The following is a 20169-nucleotide window of genomic DNA, read 5'->3' as shown; positions in this document are numbered from 1 at the left end:
GCAGAATCGTCTGTAAGTCACCCCTCTGGAGGGGCTTTTGGTGGATAGGGGGTGAGAAAAAGTAGGTATGGGGAGCAAGGGCCTGTGCCAAGTGTAGGATTGGTGTATGCAGACCCTATCTATTCTCCATCACCCCTTGATTCAGAATATATCATTTTCATCATCCTGGCATGTTCCATTAGAGTTAGTGAAGCTAATTGAGTTTGTGAATATTTATGAGCATTGCTCGGGCTCATTAGCTGAGTTGGCAAATCAGCTGTGTACTTGTCATGGATAATTATGACGTCAGTGTCAAACGCACACCATTGAGTATTTGTCTACAAGAAGCTAGTACTATCATATATGATAAAAGACAACAAATATGATAATCTGTTTTTATCATCATCAATAACAACCTTATTATTGTCATGTCACTGTCATTGTGGTTGTTGAGTTGCAGTAATCTTCTGCATATGGAGGAAAACATGCTTCAAAACATTGTTCTTGGTGCTGTGGGAGAGAATTGAACTTCAGGCACGCACACGCACCCGCATCCCCATCGACACACACACACAATCACAGGCGCACATACATGTTCACGCGCACACACACACACACACACACACACACACACACACACACACACACACACACACACACACACACACACACACACACACACACACACACACACACACACACACACACACACACACACACACACACACACACACACACACACACACACACACACACACACACACACACTTAGAGAGGAATCCCTATGCTGCAGGAGACCAGAGCCTTTGGTTATTCTTAAGGGGTTTAAGCTCTTTAAGAGGCCTATCCTTTAAATATGCTACCTATCAGTGAAGGGGATGATCCTTCCTCGAGCATAGAAATGTTCATGAATTTGTCAAATTAACTGCCAATATGGCAACATTCCATTCAAGCAACACAGTCAACCCAAAGCCATACACTGGCTGACATCAGTAGATAGGAATAAAAACATTAAAGAAATATCTGTTTGATTTGACTAAATACAACACTGCATGGCACGAAAGATGGCAAAAATAATGATAATGATTGAAACTCAGCGTGCAGGAACGAGTACTGGAACAAGTTGCTGACGTCTCCATGGCCAGGAAGAACAATCTCATCTTCTATAAGAGATGAGATAAAAATGACCTTGTCAAAAGAATACAATACTCAAAACACTACAAGACAAGACAATCACACAAAACATAAATATATCTGTAGAGAGGCCAGTAAAATAGCTCAGTACAAGTGTTCAAAAGCCAGTAAAGTGACTGGAGAGTGTCATGTGCTGTTGAAGGCCAGATGGCAGTGGGCAAGAATACTTTTTATTAATATTTATTTTAATTAATTTGACTCTCTGTCTGACAAACAAACACAAATAGATCTATAACACACACGGACACAAACTACTAGGTCATCATTCTTACTTTAACTGAGTGCTCCACCTTGGATCCAGTGCTGGCCACCAGCTCTATGAGCCTGCCCCTTCCCTTCACCATCTTACCCTGAGGGACAAAAGCATGTTTCAGTGCCTTATCAGTCTTATTTATTTGGGTCCACAATAAAGTAAATTGTCATAGAGAAGCAAATGTTTTAAAACACACACACACACACACACACACACACACACACACACACACACACACACACACACACACACACACACACACACACACACACACACACACACACACACACACACACACACACACACACAAAGAAGGGTATCTCTTCCTCTTCAAACCGCTAGGTGTCTCTAATCTCTAGCTCTCAGTCCCTCTCTCTCAATGAATTACCATTAACTTGTCAGCTAGCTAACCTGTTTTGTGGGAAAAAGGGATGAAAAATACCATGGCTGGGGATATAGTCAGTGAAACATTTAGGCTAGCATTTGCTATAGCAGCATGTCTTCAATAGTACTGTCACTCCAACACTGGCTATAGCCTACTGTACCTTGAACAAATACAGAGTTGATGCAGGTAGTGAAGACCTGATCATTTATAAAGTCTAGCTAATGCATTGTGATAGCTAGCTAGCTATCTTAATACACCTTGCTTGCTCCTAATTGAAGATTCTCTCTCATCTCTCCATCCATGGTCAGTTGATAGGTGATCGTTGGGACCGTTTGTGAAATAATCCTTGATTAGCAATAATTCAGAGCATGCTGTCAGCTCAAAGTAATGACAACTAACTAACTAGCTAAATCAAACAACAAGCAACATGTCTATTTATCTGAGAAGCCAGCTGTCAGCTTCAACAATGATTGATGACTGACTAGAAAATGGGAAGAGTGCTTGCATGCACCCCTTCTCGCCTATGCACTCGTTCACACCCCCTCAAAGATTAGACAATTAATCTTCACCTGTCCAATGCTTTTACATCTTTGAGGGGAGTGAAGGCGAGTAGCCAGTGTAATGGGATTCAATAAATAGGATGCGGCTCAAAATTACATACTTTAACGAGTGACTGCAAGATGCCTCTCGCTTCCAACAAGTTTAGGATTGGATACTGATTGCTTTGCTATATAAAATCAAAATAATTCTGAACTGCTGAAATTACTGTTAATATATTTTTATACATATTCATGTAATTCTGGCCAGCTAATAGACCTACCCACTGATCAAGCAGCATTGGAAGACAGTGTGAACCTCTTTTGAACGTTACATATTATCTCCATTGTATGGCTATTTTTAGACAAAATGAAAATCCGACCCACTTGTATTCATAGCTACATTGTCGATTGTAAATTGCAACTTTATACTACTACATTACTAACTAGCTGGGTAATTATTCTGTGTCTATACCAGCCTGATTTAATTAATCTGTACCACATTATCTGGAATGGGTCAAGTCAGCTGCAATACTCTCAGGTCAGGAAAGTTTGAGCTAGCGTTTTCCCATTGGGCATGCTAGCTAACGTAAAAACATGAAAATTATCTATTTTACTTAAGTAATCATACAATATTTTTACATTACAATAAAGCAAAGGGATTGAAGTATCCAAAACAACCAAAAGCTACATTTCCACAAAAACAGATTTTCTTAGCATTTTGCCTTTTTCCCAACAATGAGTCGACGTGACATCCGACAGGTTCTCGTAGGCCGCCTCACATTTAAGGTCTGTTGACATATATTTTAGAGGCTATTTATATAGAACATTTGTATAAAACCTGTATAAACTGTATTTGTGATTGTACGACAATATTTTAGGTTGACAGTAATTATTTTGCACAATTTCTGATACAGTGCATTCGAGAATTATTCAGTTCCCCTTGGCTTTTCTCACATTTTGTTACATTATAGCTTTATTCTAAAATTGTTTAAATTGTTTTCCCCCTCAGCAATCTACACACAATACCCCATAAAGACAAAGCAAAAACAAGTTTTTAGAAATGTTAGCAAAATAAATAATAATTACAACTGAAATATCACATTTACACAAGTGTTCAGACCCTTTGCTCATTACTTTATTGGAGCACCTTTGGCAGCAATTACAGCCTCAAGTTTTCTTGGGTATGACGCTACAAGCTTGGCACACCTGTATTTAGAGAATTTCTCCTACTGTTCTCTGCATATCATCTCAAGCTCTGTCAGGTTGGATGGGGAGCGTCGCTGCACAGCTATTTTGAGGTCTCTACGGAGATGTTCGATCAGGTTCAATTCCAGGCTCTAGCTGGGCCACTCAAGGACATTCAGAGACTTGTCCCGAAGCCACTCCTGCGTTGCCTTGGCTGTGTGCTTGTCTTGGCTGTGAACCTTTGCCCTTAGTCTGAAGTCCTGTGAGCTCTGGAGCAGGTTTTCATCAAGGAGCTCTCTGTACTTTGATCTGTTCACCTTTCTCTCGATCCTGACTAGTCTCCCAGTCCCTCCCGCTGAAAAATATCCCCAAAGCATGATGCTGCCACCAACATGCTTCACTGTAAAGGATAGTTCCAGGTTACCTCCAGACGTGACGCTTCGCATTCAGGCCAAATAGTTCAATCTTGGTTTCATCAGACTATAGAATCTTGTTTCTCATGGTCTGAGAGTCCTTTAGGTGCCTTTTAGCAAACTCCAAGCGGACTATCATGTGCCTTTTACTGAGGAGTGGTTTCCATATGGCCATTCTACCATAAAGGCCTGATTGGTGGAGTGCTGCAGAGATGGTTGTCCTTCTGGAAGGTTCTCTCATCTCCACAGAGGAACTCTAGAGCTCTGTCAGAGTGACCATCGGGTTCTTGGTCACCTCCCTGACCAAGGTCCTTCTCCCACGATTGGTCAGTTTGGCCGGGCGCTCAGCTGTAGGAAGAGTCTTGGTGGTTCCAAACTTACATTTAAGAATGATGGAGGCCACTGTGTTCTTGGGAACCTTCAATTCTGCAAAAAAAATGTACTACCCTTGCCCAGATCTGTGCCTCAACACAATCCTGTTTCAGAGCTCTAAGGACAATTCCTTCAACCTCATGGCTTAGTTTTTGCTCTGACATGTACTGTCAACTGTGGGACCTTCTATAGACAGGTGTGTGCCTTTCCAAATCATGTAAAATCAACTGAATTTACCACAGGTGGACTCCAATAAAGTTGTAGAAACATCTGAAGGATGATCAATAGAAACAGGATGCAACTGAGCTCAATTTCGAGTCTCATAGCAAAGGGCCAGAATACTTACAGTACTGGTCAAAAGATTAGACATACCTACTCATTCAAGGGTTTTTGTTTATTTTTACTATTTTCAACATTGTTGAATAATAGCGAAGACATAAAACATATCAAATAACAGATATGGAATCATGTACCACCCTTTGCCTTGATGACAGCTTTGTAAAGGCTTGGCATTCTCTCAACGAGCTTCATGAGGTAGTCACCTGGAATGCATTTCAATTAACAGGTGTTCCTTGTTAACCTTTTCACATGTGAGATCCAAATATCTCTAACGGTCGCCCCAGCGTGAGTTGTTTTATGAACGTGATGTCAGAATGCACTCACTGTTCCAAAATGTGATTATTACGCAACAGGACAGTTAACACTACTAATTATCTGTAGGCTATGTTTGAACTTGTCAATTTCAAATTATTTTCTAACAAGTTGTATTTTCTAACAACAGTTTGAATTAAGGTTTGTTTCTGCCTCCTCATTAATTCACATAGAAGTAGGCAATTTCAGCGTTGAGGACAATTTACAGTTGAAGTCGAAAGTTTACATACACCTTAGCCAACTACATTTAAACTCAGTTATTTACAATTACTGACATTTAATCCTAGTAAAAATTCCCTGTCAGAGGTCAGTTAGGATCACCACTTTATTTTAAGAATGTGAAATGTCAGAATAATAGTAGAGAGTATTATTTATTTCAGCTTTTATTTCTTTCATCACATTCCCAGTGGGTCAGAAGTTAACATACACTCAATTAGTATTTGGTAGCATTGCCTTTAAATTGTTTAACTTGGTTCAAACGTTTCGTGTAGCCGTCCACAAGCTTCCCACAATAAGTTGGGTGAATTTTGGCCCATTCCTCCTGACAGAGCTGGTGTAACTGAGTCAGGTTTGTAGGCCTCCTAGCTAGCACACGCTTTTTCAGTTCTGCCCTCAAATTGTCTCTAGGATTGAAGTCAGGGCTTTGTGATGGCCACTCCAATACCTTGACTTTGTTGTCCTTAAAAAACCTCTTACATCTAGACGTTCCGCTAGCGGAACACCTGCTCCAATATCCAATGATAGGCGTGGCGCGAATTATAAATTCCTCAAAAATACAAAAACTTCAATTTTTCAAACATATGACTATTTCACAGCATTTTAAAGACAAGACTCTCCTTTATCTAACCACACTGTCCGATTTCAAAAAGGCTTTACAGCGAAAGCAAAACATTAGATTATGTCAGCAGAGTACCCAGCCAGAAATAATCAGACACCCATTTTTCAAGCTAGCATATAATGTCACAAAAACCCAGAAGACAGCTAAATGCAGCACTAACCTTTGATGATCTTCATCAGATGACACACCTAGGACATTATGTTATACAATACATGCATGTTTTGTTCAATCAAGTTCATATTTATATCAAAAAACAGCTTTTTACATTAGCATGTGACGTTCAGAACTAGCATACCCCCCGCAAACTTCCGGGGAATTTACTAACAATTTACTAAATTACTCACGATAAACGTTCACAAAAAGCATAACAATTATTTTAAGAATTATAGATACAGAACTCCTCTATGCACTCGATATGTCCGATTTTAAAATAGCTTTTTGGTGAAAGCACATTTTGCAATATTCTAAGTACATAGCCCAGCCATCACGGGCTAGCTATTTAGACACCCGGCAAGTTTAGCCTTCACCAAAATCAGATTTACTATAACAAAAATGTTATTACCTTTGTTGTCTTCGTCAGAATGCACTCCCAGGACTGCTACTTCAATAACAAATGTTGGTTTGGTCCCAAATAATCCATCGTTATATCCGAATAGCGGCGTTTTGTTCGTGCGTTCCAGAAAGTATCCGAAATGGTAAATCAGGGTCGCGCGCATTGCGCAATTCGTGACAAAAAAATTCTAAATATTCCATTACCGTACTTCGAAGCATGTCAACCGCTGTTTAAAATCAATTTTTATGCAATTTATCTCGTAAAAAAGCGATAATATTCTGACCGGGAATCTCCTTATCGGCAAACAGAGTAAAAATCACAAAGACGGGGGCGGCCAGGGCACGCGCCTAAGCCCACAGTCCCTTGATCGGCCACTTGAGAAAGGCGATAATGTGTTTCAGCCTGGGGCTGGGATGACGACATTCAGGTTTTTCCCGGGCTCTGAGCGCCCATGGAAGACGTAGGAAGTGTCACGTTAGAGCAGAGATCCTTTGTAAAAGATAGAGATGGCAAAGAAGTTCAAGAAATGGTCAGACAGGCCACTTCCTGTAAAGGAATCTCTCAGGTTTTGACCTGCCATTTGAGTTCTGTTATACTCACAGACACCATTCAAACAGTTTTAGAAACTTTGGAGTGTTTTCTATCCAAAGCCAATAATTATATGCATATTCTAGTTACTGGGTAGGAGTAGTAACCAGATTAAATCGGGTATGTTTTTTATCCAGCCGTGAAAATACTGCCCCTTAGCCATAACAGGTTAAGCCATTTTGCCACAACTTTGGAGGTATGCTTGGGGTAATTGTCAATTTGGAAGACCCATTTGCGACCAAACTTTAACTTCCTGACTGATGATACCATCTATTTTGTGAAGTGCACCAGTCCCTCCTGCAGCAAAGCACTCCCACAACATGACTGTGCTTCAAGGTTGGGATGGTGTTCTTTGGCTTGCAAGCCTCCCCCTTTTTCCTCCAAATATAATGATGGTCATTATGGCCAAACAGTTATATTTTTGTTTCATCAGACCAGAGGACATTTCTCCAGAAAGTACGATCTTTGTCCCCATGTGCAGTTGCAAACCGTAGTCTGGCTTTTTTGTGGCGATTCTGGAGCAGTGGCTTCTTCCTTGCTGAGCGGCCTTTCAGGTTATGTCGATATAGGACTCTGGAAGTGAACGAAGGCAAGTTGATGATCGTAGACGACACACCACCTTCAACATGCATACTTTAAACAGACAAAACTCATCTTGTCTCCTATTATCTTTGTTTGATGCGAAAAAAACAAGCATGGTGGCGCGCACAAATTACCCACCGTCTGATTACTTTCGATGTCTAGATGTGATTAATTATAAATAGTAATTACTATTAGCTATTTCATATTGTAGTTTCTGTCAGCCGAGAGTTATAAAAATATGACCGCTTGTGTTATGTCAATCTTTCCTCAGTTAGCGCTAGGACAAATCTAGCCTACATTTTCCCGGTTTGGATGATTGTGTTATGCTGTAGCTACTTCTGTGAATGCTTCTGTGAATACTTCTGTAACTGCTCACATTCTGGGCATAACTTTGTTAGGACTGTGTTTGTGTAAAATGTTTCTGAAAAAACAGTGTGGCCAGATCAAATGTTGATTGTTGCATCATTCGAAACTGGATGTTCTAAATGCGCGTTCTAATCACACCAGTTTGATCGTATGCTACAGGGACCACTGTAGAATGATCACACCCATGTGTTGGTACTTGTGAAAGGGTTAAAAGTTAATTTGTGGAATTTCTTTCCTTCTTAGTGTGTTTGAGGCAATCAGTTGTGTTGTGACAAGGTAGGGGTGGTATACAGAAGATAGCCCTATTTGGTAAAAGACCAAGTCCCTATTATGGCAAGAACAGTTCAAATGTGACTTACCACCTGGATTCGGTCTTATGTAGCAACATTTGAATTTCTGTGTTTTACATTGGATAAGAGTAGAGACTCAGCTACAACATGGTATATGATATATATGACACTGCATTTGAGGAAACAATGGGAAAGTAATTCTGCTTTCAAAGTTGATCAACTTGTAAACTCACTTTTGAGAAAACTGTCTTTCAATGTTTTGGTACTACTATTGGAGAGCCGCTCTTTGTCTACACCCATTCAGCACTGTTCACACCCTCTGAAGCCTTAGCCCCACCCATCTCTTTAAGGGTTGATCCGTGCGTTCTGTACTAACTTGCCAGCTACATCCAGACATCTGAGAGAGAGAACAGCTCACTGAACATTACTCGCCCTACCAGAACTGGTTAGGCTGTTATGTTATCCAGAGCGTTGGTGACTGAAACTGTGCTGTCAGATTGTATTTTCATAAATTCAGAGCGTTTCGTGTTCAGAGTGAACACTGGCCAATAAGTAGGGTTGTTCCGAAAGCTCTGACCTCACAACAACAGTCAAGCACCTAAGCTAACTTGCTAACACTGGCTAACTACTTCCAGACAAATGATGAGAGAACACTCCACTCTGACCATTTTACTCCCCCTAGCAGAGCTGGTTAGGCAGTTTTCATGTTATCCAGAGCGTTGGTGACTGTAACAATGCTGCTGGCAACAATTGAATTACACTTTGTTGCCGATGTTTACTCACACCGGACATATTCAACAGGTGTTGAGCGTTCAAATATGCATCAGTTATTCTGCACTCTGGCACATTAAGACAAGGGTATTTTGTTAAGAAATATAGCTAGATAGCTCATCATTACTTTAAGACATGAAGGTCGGTGAATCTGGAAAATTTGAAGAACTTTGAACTTTTCTTCAAGTGCAGTCACAAAAACCAACAAGCGCTACGATGAAACTGGCTCTCATGAGGACCGCCAAAAGAAAGGAAGACTCAGAGGTATCTCTGCTGCAGAGGATAAAATCATTTGAATTACCAACCTCAGAAATTGCAGCTCAAATAAATGATTCACAGAGTTCAAGGTTCCGAGGAGATTGCATGAATCAGGCCTTCATGGTCGAATTTCTGCAAAGAAACCACTACTAAAGGACACCAATAAAAAGAAGAGACTTGCTTGGGCCAAGAAACATGAGCAATGGACAATAGACTGGTGGAAATCTGTCCTTTGGTCTAATGTGTTCAAATTTGCAGTTTTCCAACCGCAGTGTCTTTGTGAGGCGCAGAGTAGGTGAACGGATGATCTCTGCATGTGTAATTCCCACCGTGAAGCAAGGAGTAGGAGGTGTGATGGTGTGGGGGTGCTTTGCTGGTGACACTGTCAGTGATTTGTTTAGAATTCAAGGCACACTTAACCAGCATGGCTACCACAGTATTCTGCAGCGATGCGCCATCCCATCTGGTTTGCGTTTAGTTGGACTATCATTTGTTTTTCAACAGGACAATGACCCATCACACATCCAGGCTGTATAAGGGCTATATGATCAAGAAGGAGAGTGATGGAGTGCTGCATCAGAAGACCTGGCCTCCACAATCACCTGACATCAACCCAATTGAGATGGTTGGAGATGAGATGAACTGCAGAGTGAAGGAAAAGCAGCCAACAAGTGCTCAGCAAATATGGGAACTCCTTCAAGACTGTTGGAAAAGCCTTCCAGGTGAAATTGGTTGAGAGAATGCCAAGAGTGTTCAAAGCTGTCGTCAAGGCAGAAGGTGGCTACTTTTAGGAATCTAAAATTCAAATATTTTTATTTGTTTAACAGTTTTTTGGGTTACTACATGATGTGTTATTGTGTTATTTCATAGTTTTGATTTCTTCACTATTATTCTACAATGTAGAAAATCGTAAAAAATGTAGAAAAATCATTGAATGAGTACGTGTGTCCAAACTTTTGACTGGTACTGTATGTAAATAATGTATTTCTGTTTTTAATAAAACCCCCAAAAACAGTTTTCGCTTTGTCATTATGGGGTATTGTGTATACATTGATGAGGAATTTTTTTGTATTTTGTCCATTTTAGAATAAGGCTGTGACGTAACAAAATGTGGAAAAAATGTAAGGGGTCTCAATATTTTCTAAATGCACTGTATATCACATTTCTTAGTTTTATTTTCCTGCATAAGTAAAATCTGGATTATGCATTTACTGCCATTCATTCTAATTAGTCTGGTTTGGATTTCTCCCTGGCTGCCATTTTTACCCCATTCTGGAACTTCAGGGATTAATGGCAAAGCCCCTCTAGTAATTTAATAGGATCTCTATCGTCATCAAATGTATAGAATTTTATGAAGATTGCGTTACTCCTCAAAGGTACAACATGAATTTTCGCTATATGAATAACAAATCATTTCACTTTTGTAACACAGAAGTTGTTCCTAATGCTTAGGCTGTAGCTAAACCCTCGCTAATCTGAGATGACTAATTTAACAGTAAATGCACAAATAAAATGTGACCAAGTAGTGAAAAAAGAGGATAAAAACCTAATAAGAACACAAATGTAGCAGAGAACATTGCTGCCCCAACTAGCACTACACATCCACACCTGAGCATATGCATGTGGGGCATTAGTTCTGCTTGTCAAATGCTGGAAGAGATTGGGTGAATCCCATATTTACAGAAATGAGCATATTTGCATGTTCTTGATGGCTGCCTTGAAATATCAAAGTGGGATTGAATACTAAGTAGTGGAAAACTACTAGTGGCTGCAGTTTTATCCCCCTTTTTCCATGTCCTGTTGCCCCCTTGACAAATTAAATTGTGCCACTGTGTTGGGTGAGGTTGCTATTGGTATGTCTCATTTAATCAGTGGCTAAAACTGACAGGATGTTGTAATTTCAACAGTATCCTTTGTTACCCTCTCCTAAATCCCTTCCTCCCAACTATTGTCTGGTGAGACAGATGACCAGAGGTTGATAGTTTGATGCAGCAAAAGCTGGACAACAAGACAGCTGGACAACAAGACAGCTGGACAACAATACAGCTGGATAACAAGACAGCTGGACAACAAGACAGCACAAAGTGAATGATGGTGAATGCAGATGAGGTCTGTCACTCCACGCTATGCTCCATTCCTTTTCCCCATCACCTATGAGTGTCCAGAAAGGGTTAAATGAATTACATTTCCAACGGTGAAATTTTCTGTAAACTAGTTTCTTGGGGGTGGGGACATTACCAATATTTCCTTCCGATGCTTAATGCAGAAATGTACCTATCTAAACATCATCCATTGCCTCCAGATTGTGCTAATACACTGTTGTACTAAGAGAATGCATGTGGGATCTAATTTACAACATAACCAAGAGCTTTCACACCGTTTTGTGTCTTACCAACTGCCACCTTTTCACTTCCCACTTTTTCAAATATTTTAACATCTTTAAGTTATTGCGGTTGAAAGTTTGGTCCCCCGGTAGGATCCGATCAGAGTGAATTGGTCTCGGTCTTGGAGTGGAGGAGAGAAGAGGTTGGCTCCTCTCACTCTTTCTCTTTCTGTCAGCTCACCGTGTGGCGGTAATTAGGATATCGTTTCACCATGCTGTGCCGAGACGGTGACAGGAACGCTCGCCAAGAGTGCACTCTGGATTTGTAAACTACAGGAGGACACGTAAGTTCCTGTCATTTAAGTTGTTTATGAGGATTGTTGTAAATACGCAGGCTTAATCATGGTAAAGGAGGCGGCGGCACATAATGGATGCCATAACATTAGATTCACCATTAAGTATTAGGTGTGCACTCTTTAATAAAAATAGCTATACCCACACTGTCAGGGTTTTGTGCTGGTATTTGTCTATGAAAGATATGAATAAATACATATTTAAAATAATTTGAGAGGTTATATTCCAAACATAATTGTATGGGTCGGTGGGCTACATTCCCGGCATCATCTTTCTGTTTATTTAACTTCACAACCATAAAGAACAACAACATTCCATGAGGACTATTTGCATTAATAAGTACATGTTTTAGTTTGCAGATAGGTGGAGAACTTTCCTTCAAAATAGGTTCCACTGGGCCACTTAAGTTTAAGGTCAGGCCCACTAGCTGTAAAAAGCAACAGGTTTTTTTGTAATATTACGTGAAACCATGGCAACTATTGGGAATGTTGGGCTTGCAGGGCATCTGGCTTTACTGCATAAGGTAGAACACTGAATACGTTTTCAGTACACTCTTAGAAAAAAAGGTACGCTCATAGGAGCAAGGAGGAGGAGGTGTGATGGTGTGGGGGTGCTTTGCTGGTGACACTGTCAGTGATTTATTTAGAATTCAAGGTACACTTAACCAGCATGGCTACCACAGCATTCTGCAGATATACGCCATCCAATCTGGTTTTGGCTTAGTGAGACTGTCATTTGTTTTTCAACTGGACAATGACCCAAAACACCTCCAGGCTGTGTAAGGGCTATTTTACCAAGAAGGAGAGTGATGGAGTGCTGCATCAGATGATCTGGCCTCCACAATCCCTCGACCTCAACCAAATTGCGATGGTTTGGCATGAGTCGGACCTCAGAGTGAAGGAAAAGCAGCCAACAAGTGCTCAGCACATGTGAAAAATCTCAAATATAATTTTTTTTTTTTTACTTGTTTAACTTCTCTAGGGCCAGTGGGACGATTTCGTCCCACCAACGTAACAGCCAGTGGAATCTCGTGGCGCGTTATTCAAATACCTTAGAAATGCTATTACTTCAATTTCTCAAACATATGACTATTTTACACCATTTTAAAGACAAGACTCTCGTTAATCTAACCACACTGTCCGATTTCAAAAAGGCTTTACAACGAAAGCAAAACATTAGATTATGTCAGCAGAGTACCCAGCCAGAAATAATCAGACACCCATTTTTCAAGCTAGCATATAATGTCACATAAACCCAAACCACAGCTAAATGCAGCACTAACCTTTGATGATCTTCATCAGATGACACTCCTAGGACATTCTGTTATACAATACATGCATGTTTTGTTCAATCAAGTTCATATTTATATCAAAAACCAGCGTTTTACATTAGCATGTGACGTTCAGAACTAGCATACCCCCCGCAAACTTCCTGTGAATTTACTAAATTACTCACGATAAACGTTCACAAAAAACATAACAATTATTTTAAGAATTATAGATACAGAACTCCTCTATGCACTTGCTATGTGCGATTTTAAAATAGCTTTTCGGTGAAAGCACATTTTGCAATATTCTAAGTAGATAGCCCGGCATCCCAGGGCTAGCTATTTAGACACCCACCAAGTTTAGCCCTCACCAAAGTCAGATTTACTATAAGAAAAATGTTATTACCTTTGCAGGACTTCTACTTCAATAACAAATGTTGGTTTGGTTCAAAATAATCCATAGTTATATCCAAATAGCGGCATTTTGTTCGTGCGTTCAAGACACTATCCGAAGTGTAAAGAAGGGTGACGCGCACGACGCGTTTCGTGACAAAAAAATTCTAAATATTCCCTTACCGTACTTCGAAGCATGTCAACCTCTGTTTAAAATCAATTTTTATGCCATTTTTCTCATGAAAAAGCGATAATATTCCGACCGGGAATCTGTGTTTTAGTACAAAAGAGAGAAAATAAAAACATGGCATCGCCTCGTGCACGAGCCTCAGTCTGATGGTCCTCTGACCGACCACTATCCAAACGCGCTAATGTTTTTCAGCCAGTGGCTGGAATTACATCATTCAGCTTTTTCCCGGGTTCTGAGAGCCTATGGGAGCCGTAGGAAGTGTCACGTTACAGCAAAGATCCTAAGTTTTCAATAAAAAGAGTCAAGAAGCCCAAGGAATGGTCAGAGAGGGCACTTCCTGTACAGAATATTCTCAGGTTTTTGCCTGCCATATGAGTTCTGTTATACTCACAGACACCATTCAAACAGTTTTAGAAACTTTAGGGTGTTTTCTATCCAAAGCCAATAATTATATGCATATTCTAGTTTCTGGGCAGTAGTAATAACCAGATTAAATCGGGTACGTTTTTTTATCCGGCCGTGTAAATACTGCCCCCTAGCCCTAACAGGTTAACACTTTTTTGGTTACTATATGATTCCATACATGTTATTTCATAGTTTTGATGTCTTCACTATTATTCTATAATGTAGAAAATTGTAAAAAAATTAAGAAAAACCCTTGAATGAGCAGGTGTTCTAAAGCTTTTGACAGGTAAAAAAATTTAAATAATAAAATAAGAATATGCTTCTGGATTGTGTCCTGACCGTGTCAGTTTCAATGTAGTACCTATGAAACTAAATTTAACAATAGACATTAGGAGTTGTTGAATTACTAGACCACCAATATAAACCATGGAAATGTGGACACACCTTTGACACACTCTCTCTACAGTAGGCCTACACCCATATCCTCAGAGAAGTCTAATGGTGATCCTTCTGGAAGAAAAAGTAAGAGATAGGTCTCTGCACTGAGCCCCACTCCCAAGCCTCTCCTATTGCTTTCCCCTTAACCAGAAATTCCCTCAGCTAAGAGCAGTAGAGCTGTGCAGATCGATTTGGACGGCGCACCTGGTTCATTCAGTGGTGTCACTGCCCCCAATTCATCTGCATAAGGAGTTCTGGCTGGGCATCAGCCCGGCTCACTTAGACATGCAGTGGAGCTCTCTCTCCGCCTCTGGTGCCCATGGGCCACCCTGTTGGATAATAGCATAAATCTCATAGGAGGGCACCCCTCTCTCTCTCTCTCTCTCTGACCTGCTTAATAAGGAGACCTCCAATAAAATATGCAATAAAAATGGCATGCTGAAATAAAATGAATAAAAGTATTCTCGGCTCATTTGCACTTTGTCTCATTTGGTAATTGAGGTACATGGTAATGAAGCTGTCGGGAAGATTTTGTACTGTAGCTAACAGAACCAACTTGATATGCATGTTATCGCCTGTGCAAGGAAATCAGATTTTAAGACAAGTGGTCTTACAATCTCGCCTGCGACTTGTTCCACGTTGTGCTAATAATTGCCATAATATTGCTTTAATTTACTTAAACAGATTTATTAACATTTCCTAAATTTCAGCCAAACTTCAGTCGTGTTGAAGTGCGAATGCTTTTGAGTGCTCCATAGTCTCTGTGTTACCGCTGTGCTCGTTACACTGTTGCTGCTGTCTTGTTGTGACAGGCTATTTTAGTAATTGCTTTGTTATTGCATAGTAACAGAGTTGCGTTTTGTTACAAGTGGAATAAGGAACAGAACCTACTCCTTACTGCGACGGTATTTTAGCCTCCACAACTGCAGACTCACTCTGCAGCAATCTCAGTCATATCTACATCTACTCATCTCTGCAATGGAGTATGAGTCATGAACATCTTTAAACCTCTCTAGGGTATTTGGGACGAAATCGTCCCACCTACTCAACAGCCAGTGGAATCCCGTGGCGCGATATTCAAATACCTTAGAAATGCTATTACTTCAATTTCTCAAACATATGACTATTTTACACCATTTTAAAGACAAGACTCTCGTTAATCTAACCACACTGTCCGATTTCAAAAAGGCTTTACAACGAAAGCAAAACATTAGATTATGTCAGCAGAGTACCCAGCCAGAAATAATCAGACACCCATTTTTCAAGCTAGCATATAATGTCACATAACCCAAACCACAGCTAAATGCAGCACTAACCTTTGATGATCTTCATCAGATGACACTCCTAGGACATTATGTTATACAATACATGCATGTTTTGTTCAATGAAGTTCATATTTATATCAAAAACCAGCTTTTTACATTAGCATGTGACGTTCAGAACTAGCATACCCACCGCAAACTTCCGGTGAATTTACTAAATTACTCACGATAAACGTTCACAAAAAACATAACAATTATTTTAAGAATTATAGATACAGAACTCCTTTATGCAATCGCTATGTGCGATTTTAAAATAGCTTTTCGGTAAAAGCACATTTTGCAATATTCTGAGTAGATAGCTCGCCATCACGGGCTAGCTATTTTGACACCCACCAAGTTTGGCCCTCACCAAACTCATATTTACTATAAGAAAAATTTGATTACCTTTGCTGTTCTTTGTCAGAATGCACTCCCAGGACTTCTACTTCAATAACAAATCTTGGTTTAGTTCAAAATAATCCATAGTTATGTTCAAATATCCTCTGTTTTGTTCGTGCGTTCAAGACACTATCCGAAGGGTGACGAAGGGTGATGCGCCCGACGCGTTTCGTGACAAAAAAAATCGAAATATTCCATTACCGTACTTCGAAGCATGTCAACCGCTGTTTAAAATCAATTTTTATGCGATTTTTCTCATAAAAAAGCGATAATATTCCGACCGGGAAACCCTGTTTTCGTTCAAAGACGAAAAAATAAAAACATGGTGTCGGCTCGTGCACGCGCATCCAGTCTCATTGTTCTCTGATCGACCACTATCCAAATGCGCTACTGTTTTTCAGCCATAGCCTGCAAAGTCACCATTCAACATTTTGCCGCCTTCTGAGAGCCTATGGGAGCCGTAGGAAGTGTCACATTACAGCAGAGATCCTCAGTTTTCAATAAAGAGAGTGTAGAAGGCCAAGAAATGGTCAGAGAGGGCACTTCTTGTAAGGAATCTTCTCAGGTTTTTGCCTGCCATATGAGTTCTGTTATACTCACAGACACCATTCAAACAGTTTTAGAAACTTTAGGGTGTTTTCTATCCAAATCAAACAATTATATGCATATTCTAGTTTCTGGGCAGTAGTAATAACCAGATTAAATCGGGTACGTTTTTTAACCGGCCATGCAAATACTTCCCCCTACCCTAGAGAGGTTAAATTAATATGGTTAAAAACAGGCAGAATTCACTCTGCTTAATCCTTTCTAATGGGTATCAGTTGCAACTGTCTCCAGCAGCCAGTGTAAGACACAGACCAATGGCCCAACAGAAAGTGTGGTTTATTGGTTTAATCCCAAACTTTCTATAGTGATACATTATACAGCTCAGTCCTGAAGGGGCAAGGGTTAACATTTCTGTATAGACAACCAATTAGATATTTTGTCATAAAGTGCTGTAAAAATGTTTTACAGCAAAGAGCCCTTGATAAATTTGTTTGAAAGGAGGGCACTGTTTACTACAGGTAGGAGGTTGTGTCTCATGGTTATTGTATTGAAGCATGAAGCTGTAAGTGCATGTGGATTAGAATTCCCGTTTCCCTTTGGCTATTCCCATATCAATTATTTGAAAGTGCACTATGTCACCTAAAATGTCTTGCAGAAGAGGTCAACACTGGTTAGTTGAAATCAGCAAAGACCTGTTCTACTCATCTATCAGATGAAGTAATATAGCATATTTCCTGATGCCCACATCATCCAATGTTTTCAGAGAAATCACATTGAGAGATTGCTAACATGAGTCTTTTAATGCTCCAAAATGTTGCTATCATTTGTATTTTGTGTAAAATGATGAACTGATTGAAACATGGTTTAACACAGTGTAGAGGAGCGTAATTGGGCCTTTTAAGCTTCCACAACAGTCCACGGCAGGTACATTTCAGAGGCTCTGAGTGACTTGGCAGAAACATAAAAACAAATAATTCACAAGCTAATGTGCTGCATCCCTTCAACAGAGAAGTTCAACAACATCACAACAGGAAATGACAGTGAGAAACCAGAGACCATGTGGTGTAGTGGACAACTCTCACCTCTCTTTCAATACTACTGTAGGTGATTTACTGGCACAAGCGATCATAGCGATGAACAAAGGAAAGACATGTTTGACCATGATCAAACAGATTTGAAAAAGTCCTGCCATATAGAGTATATGCACCCCTGCATATAGGTGTGCCTGAGTGAAAATATTAGCACGTGAAAAAGATAATACCCCTTGAAGATGACTTATATTCACGCTGCATTAATATGCACAGCATTAATGTAACGGTTGTCGTCGGGAATGGAGGACCAAAACAAAGCAGGAATGTGGATGCTCATCTTGTATTTATTTTAAATAATGAGAACACCAAAATAACAAACGAAGACCGCACGAACAACAAACCAGTCTTGTCAGGCTCACACATGCAAAACAAGAAACAATCTCCCACAACACCAAACCAAACAATTACCCATATATAGGACTCTCAATCAGAGGCAACGAGAAAGCACCTGCCTCCAATTGAGAGTCCAACCCCCCCATCAACCTAAACATAGACATACAACAAACCAGAAAGAACATAGAATACAAACCTAGAACATAACCCCAAAAACACGGAAATAATAAATCAAACACCCTACTACATAAAACACCACCCCGAAACACATAAACAAAATACCCTCTGCCACGTCCTGACCAAACTACAATAACAAATAACCCTTATACTGGTCAGGACGTGACAATCAATACTTTAGCTATAGACATAAAAAATACCACAGCTCTTCAGTTAAAATTAAAGTTGTCTGATGATGGTGGGTGGGTAGTGGGAAAAATACTACTTTGAAAGAATCATAATATGTTGATCTGTTACCAAGCTTCAATGTTGCTCATGAAAGATAATATTTTTGCAATGTTTAATGTAGTTGATCATTTAGTTTCAAGTTGATAAAAACAAGCTTTTTAAGACTTACGAGACATGGAATTCTAAAAGAGCAATTCATAAAGAGTATATAAATCACTGACACAATATTCTCACCCTTTCCCCATTAAAATTATCGTTCACAGAGGATCTTCTGTACTGTTCGTGTATTTGCACAGCCCACACATACTAGGGAAACATGATTCATTATGCTTGTGGTGTACTGGTTAGCTTTTACACTCAATGTAAAACTTGAGTATGTCTTAATCGGAGTGGTTCCAAAAATCTATGTCTCTTAAAACACATTAATTTCTCCATAAACTACAATATGTAAGTCAGATCATGTCTGATGTATGTTTTTATCATAATTATCAAGACAATTGGTCACCCCTCGATCGGATATAACATGAGTTTTGTAAATTATGATGTGTTTAGTAAACTGGGTAAAACAAAGGTAAAGTATTATATTAACACATTGAATATTGTCCCCTTACCAGTCGGCAGCAGTAGTGTGCTACAGGAAATGTCCCATCCTCCCATTTTTGTTGTGATGCCAATTGAACCCCGTTTCTTGGATTCACATGAGTAAATTACATGTGTTGTCTATAGCTGCAGCCACAGTTGCACATTTTAATGTACCTCCTACTCTCAGGGACAGTCTACCCAGTCCATGATGCCTTGACATGGGCCTGGCCTTCTGTTCTACAAGCCTTGAGATGGCTGTGGAGGGTATAAGGGCAAGCTCAGGACTGTTAACACCAAGCGCTGCAGTGTCCCGGCCATTCTAACTCGTTGGTTAATAAATACCTCTAGAGATCACTTGCCAAACTGGCTGTCTCTCTGAGCGCATGGATAACCTTTAAAGGGCACATCAGATCTGTGCCTTTAAGGTAAGAATGCCCAGGGAGAAGACTTGGAGTGAATATGCCAAGCATGAACTACTGTAAGGCCCACTGAGCTGGTCTGTATTCTTGGCACGCCTCTCAAGCTCTCTCTCTCTCAGCTCACCTTATTCCCATTCATTTAATGCTGGATGAGGACAAGGACACTGTGTTTCTAGCAGTAACTGATACATTTCAAATGCCTGTCAGTCAAACTACATATGGTAAATGATGATAATTCAGTTCAGGACTGAGTGTTTTTAAATCTCCTCCGTACTGGAAGTTTGGAAGTGCTCTCTTAGGGATTTTTTTTTCTAAAAGAGTGGGCACCATCCCACTTCTTGCATTTTTAATTTTTTTTATTGAACATGTAGGACAGTGGAGGAAATATAGGAGAAGTTTGAATACAGAGGGCAGTGGGCCGAATTCCAACCCATGCAGCATGTGTGCACGGCATGTGTGTGGCATGGTCAACAGCACTAACCACTGGATGACACAGGTCACTGCTC

General features: G+C 40.1%; 1 long non-coding RNA gene across 1 annotated transcript; it reads right to left on the bottom strand.

Annotated features, from left to right (window-relative positions):
- Positions 1–685: 685 nt before the first annotated feature.
- Positions 686–19549, bottom strand: LOC106604509 (uncharacterized). The gene is made up of 3 exons (XR_001328683.2): positions 19274–19549; positions 1446–1523; positions 686–1142 (listed from the first exon to the last, which is right to left on the bottom strand). It is a non-coding gene; the product is annotated as an uncharacterized lncRNA (long non-coding RNA).
- Positions 19550–20169: the final 620 nt, after the last annotated feature.

Source organism: Salmo salar, chromosome ssa05, assembly GCF_905237065.1.
Source record: "Salmo salar chromosome ssa05, Ssal_v3.1, whole genome shotgun sequence".
Lineage (NCBI taxonomy): Eukaryota > Metazoa > Chordata > Actinopteri > Salmoniformes > Salmonidae > Salmo > Salmo salar.
The sequence above is the reverse complement of the archived record's forward strand: the minus strand, read 5'-3'. Positions and strand labels throughout refer to the sequence as shown.